The following is a 7,386-nucleotide window of genomic DNA, read 5'->3' as shown; positions in this document are numbered from 1 at the left end:
TTTTGCTCCGATTTAGTTGAAATTTTGCACCGGGAGTATAATTAGCATTGTAGCTATGCGTGCCAAATTTGGTTGAAATCGGTTCAGATTTAGATATAGCTCCCATATATAGCTTTCGCCCGATTTACACTCATATGACCACAGAGGCCAATTTTTTGCTCCGATTTAGTTGAAATTTTGCACAGGGAGTAGAATTAGCATTGTAGCTATGCGTGTCAAATTTGGTTGAAATCGGTTCAGATTTAGATCCATCTCCCATATATAGCTTTCTCCCGATTTACACTCATATGATCGTAGAGGCCAATTTTTAACTCCGATTTAGTTGAAATTTTACACAGGGAGTAGAATTAACATTGTAGCTATGCGTGCCAAATTTGGTTGAAATCGGTTCAGATTTAGATATAGCTCCCATATATATGTTTTTCTGATTTCGACAAAAATTGTCAAAATACCAACATTTTCCTTGTAAAATCGCCACTGCTTAGTCGAAAAGTTGTAAAAATGACTCTAATTTTCCTAAACTTCTAATGCATATATATCGAGCGATAAATCATAAATAAACTTTTGCGAAGTTTTCTTAAAATTGCTCCAGATTTAAATGTTTCCCATATTTTTTTACTAACATTGTGTTCCACCCTAATGCATTAGCCGACTTAAATTTTGAGTCTATAGATTTTGTAGAAGTCTATCAAATTCTGTCCAGATCGAGTGATATTTAAATGTATGTATTTGGGACAAACCTTTATATATAGCCCCAACACATTTGACGGATGTGATATGGTATCGAAAATTTAGATCTACAAAGTGGTGCAGGGTATAATATAGTCGGCCCCGCCCGACTTTAGACTTTCCTTACTTGTTATATTTACGAAAGACATTCGTTTCATTAAAAGAAAATGCTAACCTTCGTTTGTAACACATCGAAATATCGATTTCTAGAGTATGGTTCTATCGTGTGGGATCCTCAGTATGAAGTTTACATTGATAGGATAGAATCGGTTCAGAAGCAGTTCTTGTTGTTCGCTTTGAGACATCTTCATTGGAACAGTGATTTTGTTCTTCCTTCATATACTTCTAGATTGAGGCTGATTAATTTGCCTACTCTAGGGAGCCGACGGACGATGTCGAGCTCCATGATGATGTATAGGTGAGTTAGTGGAGATATTCCATGATCGGAATTGATATCTAGGATTAGGATAAATGTTCCTTTTAGGGCATCTAGGAATTACCAGTTTTTTTACATTGATTTTCAACGTTCGAATTATGCTTCTGTGGAGCCTATTAGTAGGATGTCTACAGGCCGATCAAGTTCGAAGATGGGCTATATCGGTCCAGGTTTTGATATAGTTCCCATTTAAACCGACCTCCTGATTTGGGGTCTTGGGCTTATAAAACCCGTAGTTTCTATCCAATTTCCCTGAAATTGGAAATCTAGAGGTGTGCCAAAAATGGTGAGTATCGGTCCATGTTTTGATATAGCCCCCATATAGACCGATCTCAAGATTTCATTTCTCGGGCTTATAGAAACCATAGTTTTTATCCTATTTGCCTGAAATTGGAAATCTAGAGGTATTTTAGGACCATAAAAAAGTATGCCGAAAATGGTGGGTATAGGTTCATATATTGATATATCCCTCATATAGACCGATCTCCATATTTTACTTCTTGGACTTATAAAAAACGTAGTTTTTATCCAATTTGCCTGAAATTGGAGATCTAGAGGTTTTCTAGGACTACAAATACGTGTGCCGAAAATGGCGTGTATAGGTCCATGTTTTGGTGTATCCCCATAAGAACGATCTCCCACTTTAACTCCTTGTGTTTCTAGAAACCGTAGTTTTTATCCGTTTTGCCTGAAATTGTAAATATTCTGATATTTTAGGCTCACAAAAACGTGTATCGGATTAAGTTTTTATCGGTCCATTTGGTAATATCTCCATATAGACCGATTTCACTTCTTGAGGGTATGGAAGGCGCACTGATCATGAAAATCGCTTGAAACTCAATGTAAAATTTACACATTTTACTTCTCGGGTGAAAATCTACCGATTTAAGATTTCAAATCAAGACGTTATTTTATAATTTTCTTACACATTTACAAGAGATGTTAATGATTGCTCTAAAACTTAAACAAAAATATTTCTTATAAATCCAGAATCTATAGTCTTCATAGGTAAAATCTTTAAATTTATCTTCGTGAAGTGTACTGGTTGATCTGCTCTGCTTGATCTGTCCTCAAACCCCCCTGAAATTTCAAAGGAAACCCTAATATTTGATTCATGGTGGTGGATATTTAGGATTCGGCCCTGCCGAACTTACTGCTGTATATACTTGTTTTTATACCCTCCATCATAGGATGGGGGTATATTAACTTTGTCATTCCGTTTGTAACACATCGAAATATTGCTCTAAGACCCCATAACGTATATATATTCTGGGTCGTGGTGAAATTCTGAGTCGATCTAAGCATGTCCGTCCGTCCGTCTGTTGAAATCACGCTAACTTCCGAACGAAACAAGCTATCGACTTGAAACTTTGCACAATTAGTTGTTATCGATGTAGGTCGGATGGTATTGAAAATGGGCCATATCGGTCCACTTTTACGTATAGCCCCCATATAAAGGGACCCTCAGATTTGGCTTGTGGAGCCTCTAACAGAAGCATATTTCATCCGATCCGGCTGAAATTTGGTACATGGTGTTGGTATATGGTATCTAACAACCATGCAAAAATTGGTCCACATCGGTCCATAATTATATATAGCCCCCATATAAACCGATCCCCAGATTTGGCTTGCGGAGCCTAAAAGAGAAGCAAATTTCATCCGATCCGGCTGAAATTTGATACATGGTGTTAGTATATGGTCTCTAACAACCATGCAAAAATTGGTCCACATCGGTCCATAATTATATATAGCCCACATATAAACCGATCCCCAGATTTGGCTTGCAGAGCCTCAAAGAGAAGAAAATTTCATCCGATCGGGCTGAAATTTGGTACATGATGTTGGTATATGGTCTCTAACAATCATGCAAAAATTGGTCCATATCGGTCCTTAATTATATATAGCCCCCATATAAACCGATCCCCAGATTTGGCTTGTGGAGCCTCTAAGAGAAGCACATGATGTTGGTATATGGTCTCTAACAATCATGCAAAAATTGGTCCACATCGGTCCATAATTATATATAGCCCCCATATAAACCGATCCCCAGATTTGGCTTGCGGAGCCTCAAAGAGAAGCAAATTTCATCCGATCCGGCTGAAATTCGGTACATGATGTTGGTATATGGTCTCTAACAACCATACAAAAATTGGTCCACATCGGTCCATAATTATATATAGACCCCATATAATGCGATCTCCAGATTTGGCTTGCGAAGCCTCAAAGAGAAGCAAATTTCATCCGATCGGGCTGAAATTTGGTACATGATGTTGGTATATGGTCTCTAACAATCATGCAAAAATTGGTCCATATCGGTCCTTAATTATATATAGCCCCCATATAAACCGATCCCCAGATTTGGTTTGTGGAGCCTCTAAGAGAAGCATATTTCATCCGATCCGGCTGAAATTTGGTACATGATGTTGGTATATGGTCTCTAACAATCATACAAAAATTGGTCCACATCGGTCCATAATTATATATAGCCCCCATATAAACCGATCCCCAGATTTGGCTTGCGGAGCCTCAAAGAGAAGCAAATTTCATCCGATCCGGCTGAAATTCGGTACATGATATTGGTATATGGTCTCTAACAACCATGCAAAAATTGGTCCACATCGGTCCATAATTATATATAGACCCCATATAATGCGATCTCCTGATTTGGCTTGCGAAGCCTCAAAGAGAAGCAAATTTCATCCAATCCGGTTGTAATTTGGAATATGGTGTTAGTATATGATCTTTAACAAGCGTGCCAGAATTGGTCCATATCGGTCCATAATTATATATAGCCCCCATATAAAACGTTCTCCAGATTTGACCTCCGGAGCCTCTTGGAGGAGCAAAATTCATCCGATCCGGTTCAAATTGGGAACGTGGTGTTAGTATATGGTCGCTAACAATCATACCAAAATTGGTCCAATCACACAAAAAGTGTCTACGCAATCCATGATGGAGGGTACATAAGCTTCGGCCTGGCCGAACTTACGGCCGTATATACTTGTTTTTTTTTTTATACCCTAAACCACATAGTGGTTAGGGTATAATAAGTTTGATCTGCCAAAAAATGTGCCTACCAGAAATATTGATTTTAGACACCATAAAATATATACCGATCGACTCAGAATCACCTCCTGAGTCGATCTAGCGCTTGGTGTCCGTCCGTCCGTCCGTCTGTCCATGTATTTGTTGTTCACAGGATTCCGGTCGCAATTATTAACTGTACCAAGGTTAGGTTAGATTAGGTTAAAGTGGCAGCCCGTTTAAGATTCAGGCTCACTTAGACTATTCAGTCCATTGTGATACCACATTAACTAAAAGTACCTATTACATATGGGCACTTCTAGTTTTAACCGTTGAACCTTCTCGATTATTTTCTTCTGTTGAACCAACCAGATTGTTCCAAAAACATTAGCAGACTGCTTAAGTTAACGTTTTCCAGGTCCGCCAGTAATCTGAAGCTATATGTCCCTAAAATTTGCTTACGCCTTACACAAAATGCAGGACACTCACACAAGAGGTGTTTTATTGATTCATTTTCCTCCGCATCATGACAGCTCATACAATAGTCATTATACTTCCCACCAATAGTTTTTGCAAAATCGCCTATCAGGCAGCGACCCGTTATAGCAGATATCAGGAGTGAAATCTGGCATCTCGAGAACACTAGCATATCTAGTGTGCGGTTTAAGTTTAAATGGGGCCATATTTGCTTGGTGTCGTTACAACCCTTACAATTCTCCCATCGAACATTTGCCATCATGACAGCCTTCTCACGCAGTAAGAGCTTGCAGGTAGCCAGAGACACACCAACAGATTCTAGTTCCCCTGGAATATGTAAGGTAGTTCCTAGCCTTGCTAGCTCATCTGCTTCGCAGTTCCCCGGTATGTTCCTGTGGCCAGGCACCCATATTAGGTGAATATTGTGCTGCTCAGCCATCTCATTGAGAGATTTGCGGCAGTCGATGGCCGTTTTCGAGTTGAGGAACACAGAGTCCAAGGATTTTATTGCAGGTTGACTGTCTGAGTATATATTAATGCCAATATTGCGTGAGGCATTACTTCTCAGCCAATTCACCACTTCTCTTATTGCTAATATTTCAGCCTGAAAAACACTACAGTGATCAGGTAATATTTTCGCTATTCGAAGTTCCAGATCTTTAGAATATACTCCAAAACCCACATGTCCATCCAATTTGGAGCCATCAGTGTAGAAATCTATATATCTTTTATTCCCCGGGGTCCGTGTACACCACGCCTCACTGTTGGGAATTAGAGTCTCAAAATTTTGTCGAAAAGTGGACTCGCCAAAGTGTAATCCACTACGTTAGGTACATCTGGCATTATTTTGAGGACCGAACTGTGACCGTAACTTTTTTCCGACCACAGCGATAGCTCGCGCAACCGCACAGCCGTTGTTGCAGCTGACTGTTTGGCCAAAATGTCTAAAGGCAATAGATGCAGTATGACATTAAGGGAGTTTGTTCCTGTCTTGCTGAATGCACCGGAGATACACAAGCACGCCATACGCTGAACTTTGTCTAAACTTGTCGGCTGGTGAAGTGCCGGCCACCAGACTACAACACCATATATCATTATAGATCTAACCACTGTCGTGTATAGCCAATGTACAATTTTTGGTTTTAGTCCCCACTTTTTCCCTATTGCCTTTTTGCACGAGTATAAAGCTACCGTTGCTTTCCTCGCCCTTTCTTCAATATTACGCTTAAAGTTCAGCTTCCTGTCCAATATAACGCCAAGGTATTTTGCACACTCCCTAAAGGGAATTTCAATAACCCCTAAGGAAATGGGCCTAACCGTGGGAGTTTTGCGATCTTTGCAGTACATGACTAGTTTTGTCTTTGCAGGATTTACCCCAAGACCATTATCTTTCGCCCATTTCTCAGTCATCCGGAGGGCTCTCTGTATAATATCTCTAACTGTTGATAGGAATTTTCCCTGACTGCTAGCGCCACATCATCTGCGTATGCCACCACTTGTATCCTTTCTTTTTCTAGGGAAATCAGAAGGTCGTTTATAGCAACATTCCAAAGAAGAGGTGATAGGAATGATGATAAGCTGATTGGTCGGAAATCCTTCGCATTCGAGTGAGAGGCTTTTCCCGCTTTAGGTATGAAAACGACTTTTGATTCTCTCCACTGTCGTGGAATATATGCTAAGTTGATACATCCTATATATATCGCCGACAATCAGGGAATAATTCTGTCAGCCACCGCTTGTAACTCCGCCGGAGTAATTCCATCAGGTCCGGGGGATTTGAATGATCCAAAGCTATTTAACGCCCATTTTATTCTAGATTCTGATACAATTTCCTCGATAGGAATCGACCGCTGAGCCACTGTGGCACCGCCAGTGCATGGTTCAACCGTCTTATTTCCGGGAAAATGTGTGCCCAATAGTACCTCCAGCGTCTCCTCACTGGACGTTGTCCAATTGCCCTCCGATGTTTTAATGAAACCTGGAGCGGAGCTCGTGGATGCTAGCACCTTCCGTAGTCTGGAAGCCTCGGACGTATTCTCAATGCTGCTGCAGTAATCATTCCAAGATTTATGCTGAGCCTTTCTCAGTTCTCGCTTGTATCCTCTCAGATTCTTCTTGTAAGCGTCCCAATCCACAGGAGCTCTGGTGGACTTTGCTTTGTTAAATAGCTTCCTGCACGATTTCCTCATATTACCTAACTCCGTAGACCACCATGGTGGTCGATTTTCCCTCTTGGCTTCCCTTTAGGGCATGCAGCTTTCAGTGAAATGTTGAAGGCCTTAGTAATCCTCTCCACTGCGTGTTCGATAAATTGCACAGTGCTCATATTTGTCTCTGGTATTTCCGGTATCATCATATTGAACGATTCCCTATACCTATTCCAGTCAGCTTTCCTAACATTTGGCGGAAATATGGTCTTGGTGGTATGATCATCAAATTTGAAACTGATGTAGCGATGATCTGAGAAGCTGTGTTCACTTAAAACATGCCACTCAGATATCACTTCATTCAGTTTTTGCGAGGCCAAGGTGATGTCCAAAACCTCTTGCCTGTTTTTAGTGACAAAGGTTGGGGCATCTCCCTTGTTGCAAACTACCAGATTAGTACGCAAAATAAACTCTATTAGCTACTCTCCCCTTTCATTAGTATCACTACTTCCCCATATACTATGATGCGCATTCGCATCGCATCCCATAATGAGTTTCGTCTTTGTTTTCAGT

This window comes from Haematobia irritans, chromosome 4 (genome assembly GCF_050003625.1).
Source record: "Haematobia irritans isolate KBUSLIRL chromosome 4, ASM5000362v1, whole genome shotgun sequence".
Lineage (NCBI taxonomy): Eukaryota > Metazoa > Arthropoda > Insecta > Diptera > Muscidae > Haematobia > Haematobia irritans.
Note: the sequence above shows the minus strand (reverse complement) of the source record.